Genomic DNA, 5,160 nt, shown 5'->3' on the forward strand with positions numbered 1-5,160 from the left:
ACTTTGCCAGCATGCACATGCACACAGACATCAATGCTTCACCACCACCAGCACGAGTGAAGATCCCACTGCCATGACCCAGATGAAACACTTCTGTCAACACCCTACATTGCAGTGTCGTTGCTAGTGAATGGGGAACGCCTTAGCCCCTCTAGTGCAGTAGGTGTTTAACCCTGAAGATCCAGAGAACAAAGCCATGGCAGCTCCCCAGGGTTAGATGATGCAGCCCAGAAGTGCTGAGCTGAGCCTTGGCCCCATGAAATCATCCAGAAATGAAACCAGCTGACTAAACCCAACTTATACCACAGTTAAACCCTCAAGGGCATCAAAGAATATAAAACCCCAAAGCCCCATCCAAAGGAAAGCAACTTCAAAGATTAAAGCAACTTCAGCCCACATAGATGAGAAAGAACCAGCACAAGAACTCTGGCAACTCTAAAAGCCAGGGTGTCTTCTTGCCTCCAAATGACTGCACTAGCTCCCCAGCAATGTTTCTTAACCAGACCGAAATGGCTGAAATAACAGACAGAATTCAGAAGCTGCATGGCAATGAAGGTCGTCAAGATTTAAGTGGAAAGTTGAAACTCAATCCAAGTTATCTAACGAATTTACTAAAATGATTCAAGAGCTGAAAGAATAAACAGCCATTTTAAGAAAGGACCAAATAGATCTCACAGAGCTGAAAAACTGACTACAAGAACTTCATAATATAATCAGAAGTATTCACAACAGAATAGATCAAGCTAAGGAAAGGATCTCAGAGTTCAAAGACTGGTTCTTTGAATCATCTCAGTCAGACAAAATTTAAAAAATAATTTTAAAATGAACAAAACCCTCTCCCTGAAGCTGGGGACCAGGGCCACTGACCACATTAGTGGGAACCTCCATGGTCCCCATCCTGTGGCACGCAGGGTCCTGCTCCTCTGTGCCGACTCATGGAAACAATGAAAGGTATTGTTGCAGCATCTGGCAGTGAGACTGAGGATGAGGACAGCATGGACATTCCCTTGGACCTTCCTTCATCCTCTGGCTCAGGCAAGAGAAGGAGAAGGGGCAACCTGCCCAAGGCGTCTGTGCAGATTCTTCAGGATTGGCTGTATGAGCACCATTACAATGCCTATCCTTCCGAGCAAGGAGAACCACTGTTGTCCCAGCAAACACATCTGTCTACACTACAGGTCTGTAACTGGTTCGTCAGCGCCCGCTGCAGACTTCTCAGATAAATGAGCCTATGGGTGAGATAATATTTCATGTGGTGTACGCGTCCTGACATGCTGAGAAAGGATGGCAAAGATCCAAATCAGTTCACAATTTCCCACCGTGGGCCCAAGATTTCTGAAACAAGCTCTGCAGAGTTGGTGATGGGCATCAAAAACTTCATGCCAGCTCTAGAGGAGACCCCGTTTCATTCCTATACAGCTGGACCAAACCCAACCCTAGGGAGGCCACTGTCTCCTAAGCCGTCTTCCCCAGGATCAGTCTGGGCTCGTCCATCAGTGATCTGCCATACCACTGTGACTGCACTGAAAGATGTCCCTTTCTCTCTCTGCCAGTCAGTTGGTATGGGACAAAACACAGATATACAGCAGGTAGCGGCCAACAACTTTACAGACACCTCTCTCATGTACCCAGAGGACATGTGTAAATCTGGACCAAGTACTGACACACAAAGTAGTCTTTTCAACACTCCTCCCCCTACTCCAACGGACCTCAACCAGGACTTTAGTGGATTTCAGCTTCTAGTGGATGTTGCCCTCAAACAGGCTGGAGAGATGGAGCTTCAGGCGAAACTTACAGCTTAATCCATTTTCAAGCAAAAGAGTTCTCAGAAATGTCATGATTTCTGGTGTGATAGCAAGAGACGAATTACATTATTTTACCTATTTTTTATTAATATTTACACATGGGATTGCTAAAACAGCCTCCTATTACTGAGATGCCTTCAATGGAATACTGTCATTCCAAGAACCATAAACTCAAAGCTACTGTAGTAATAATGAGTTTTCTTTTTTAAATGTTTCTTGGTAGATTATTCATAATGAGAGATGGCTCCCCATATCATGTAATTTTTTTTCCCTTCCCTTCCCCTTTCTTGTTAGTTTTTCAGACTATGCAATTTTTAGAGAACCCATAGCATCTTCTCATTCCCATGTGGAACAGGATGCCCACATTCTGTCTATTTAATACATTTTCAATTCTTTTTCAAACAAGTATGAATCTAGTTGATTGATGACTTTTTTCATGACATAAAATTTTCTTAAAAAAATGAATGAAACCTACAAGAAATGTGGGATTATATAAAGAGACCAAACCTACCACATATTAGCATCCCTGAAAGAGAGGAAGACAGGGCAAGTGACCTGGAAAACACATTTGAGGATGCTGTCCATGAAAATTTCCCCAACTTTGCTAGAGAGGTTGACATTCAAATCCAGGAAATTGAGAGAACTCCTGTGAGATACTATACGTGAGGACCATCCCCAAGACACATAGTCGTCAGATTCTCCAAGGTCAATGTAAAAGAAAAAATATTAAAGGCAGCTAGGAAGTAGGGGAAGGTCTCCTAGAAAGGGAATCCCATCAGGCTAACAGTGGACCTTTCTGCAGAAACCCTACAAGCCAGAAGACGGAGGGCCTATATTCAGATTCCTTAAAGCAAAGAAAGTGTTTGCTGCCATACTTTGTAGATACCTCCTGAGTTTGAAAAATGTTGACATGGATGAAGTCTGGAAGCCAAGAATAGTTAGACAATTGCCAGATAATAAACATTTACACAACTGTTACTGGAAAAGAGATATGGAGTCAAGAGTCAAAGGCAGTGGAATGTTTCCACTCGGGGCTGCAAGCCTGTCCAGGAAAGTCTTCCCTTTGAGGTGGAAATTGGTTTTAGATCTACATAGCCACAGAAGACTGGAATGGAGGTCAACTTGCTATTCCTCCAGCATGTTTCTTGCATAAGTGAAGTCCTACCTCCCTCACTGGAGGACCTCAAATCAAAGGTTTCAGGAACTTGTGTCCTACTTCAGTGAGGTTCCTGTAGGAAGTGACTGAAACCTTTGTTCTAACCCTCTTCTCTCCCCTACACTAAAGGGGATGGTTCAGAGCAGGGGTTCTGGCTCTCGGGGGAGATGCAAACAACTCTGACCATGAGTTAAACCCTGTAGTTAATGGATACCAAATAGAGAAATACAGACTCAAGAAAACACAAAGCACTATCCCAGTTGGGAGGGCACAAAGGAGACATGATCATCAAAAGCAATGTGGGATTCTGGATTGGATCCTGTAGCAGAAAGTGGACACGAGAGGACAACTGACAAAATTAAAATAAAGTCTGTAGATTCGTTAATAGTGTTAGTCAATATTCATTTCCTGCTTTCGATAATTGTATTAAGATCACTTAAGATGTTAACATTATGGGAATCTGTGTGAAAGATAGAAAGAAACTGACTGTACAATATTTTTGTAAGTTTAAAATTATTTCAAGATAGTAGTGAAGTTTAAAATTATTTCAAGATAGTAGATAAGAAAATATTGTAAATGATACCTAACAGATATTATCAAGATAGTGACAGTGAACATTCATTAAAGAGATAATCAGGATGCCCCATGATGCTTCCTTGTGCCTAAAACTGCAATTACAGAGCTGCTCCTCTTCTCAGTATTATGTACCTAGGGCTCTCCTTGAGACAGAGGAGAGACAGGGCTTGGTTTCATCTCATCCCTACTAGAGCAGGGGTCTCCAACCCACAGGCCATGGACTGGTACCAGTGTGTCTCCTTTTAGGAACGGGGTTGCACAGCAGGCGGTAAGCAGTGAGTGAGTGGGTGGAGCTTCCTCTGTATTTACAGCTGTTCCCCATCACTCACCTTACTGCCTAAGCACTGCCTCCTGTCAGATCAGTAGCAGCATTAGATTCTCATAGGAGCATGAACTTGATTGTGAACTGTGCGTGAGAGGTATTTAGGTTGCACACTCCTTATCTAATCTAATACTCCTTATCTAATCTAAGAATCTAATGTCTGATGATCTGTCACTGTCTCCTGTCACTCCCAGATGAGACTGTCTAGCTGCAGAAGAACAAGCTCAGGGCTCCCACTGATTATACAGTATGGTGAGGTGTATATGTAATATATAATGTATATTATTTCATTATATACTACAATGTAATAAATAATAGACAGAAAGACCACAATTAATGTAATGTGCTTGAATCATCCTGAAACTATCCCCCTCCTCCATGGTCCACAGAAAAAATTGTCTTCCCTGGGAAACCAGTCCCTGGAGCCAAAAAGGTTGGGGACTGCTGTACTAGAGCATTCCTGCTAATCACAAAACCCACACCGCTACCTCATTGCTAATAGTCCTTTTACTTAAAGAATCCCGGGAACTGGTCTTAGGAGACAACCAAGATTCCAGAAAGAATGCTGAACAACTGATTCACAGCCTTGTTGCCACGGGCCAGACCACCAGGTGGTCCATTCCTCAAGAAAACCATCCTAAGCAGATACTGCTGACCTGCAAACCTTACACCTCTCCGGCTTTGCCCGGCCCAGCCTGCATACCCTACCCCGATGTCAATTCCCATACTTTGCCTAATAAAAAAAGCACTACCAGCTCTTTTCAGGGAGTCATCAGGGAATTCTTTCTCTCTTGTACTGCCTCTTTTATGTCCAGGCATAATCTCCAATGAAGCCTTGTCTGGGAAAACTATTTTGACCTCTTGTCAATTTCTATTGCATTGAGAGTCCAAGAATCCATGACCAGTAATGTATTATTTAGGGGCTTGCCTGGGATCACAGTGTAGAAAATAAAATAAGTAGAGGTTCCTCTTCAAAGGGACTTGCCTCCTCCTCCTCCTTGAGAACAGACAGTAACCTCTCTTAGAAGCAAAATTTACTCAAAGACCTGTGCTAATATTTTTAAATATCTGCTAGCCATAATAAAGAAATCAATATACTCTGTGTTCTTAGCTACCACATTTTAGCCTAGATATTTGACCTGGCATGCCTGTACAGGCCCAAGCAAGCATTAGGTCATGGCCTATTTCTCTTCCTTATCTGGAAGTGTTTTTGCCTCTCTCAGCATTCTACAAGTTACTTCCTCTCTTCCTTTGCTCTCCTCTGCCTTTGCCTCTTTGGGGAAGTTCTAAGTTGCTGGCCA

The 5,160-nt window shown here is 42.9% G+C and overlaps 1 pseudogene; it reads left to right on the plus strand.

The window, feature by feature from the left end:
- The first annotated feature begins 935 nt into the window (after nucleotides 1-935).
- On the plus strand, nucleotides 936-1,802 carry LOC108531032 (homeobox protein TGIF1 pseudogene; annotated as a pseudogene).
- The last annotated feature ends 3,358 nt before the right edge of the window (nucleotides 1,803-5,160 follow it).

This window comes from Rhinopithecus bieti, unplaced genomic scaffold, assembly GCF_001698545.2.
Source record: "Rhinopithecus bieti isolate Rb0 unplaced genomic scaffold, ASM169854v2 scaffold_7888, whole genome shotgun sequence".
In the NCBI taxonomy this organism is placed as follows: domain Eukaryota; kingdom Metazoa; phylum Chordata; class Mammalia; order Primates; family Cercopithecidae; genus Rhinopithecus; species Rhinopithecus bieti.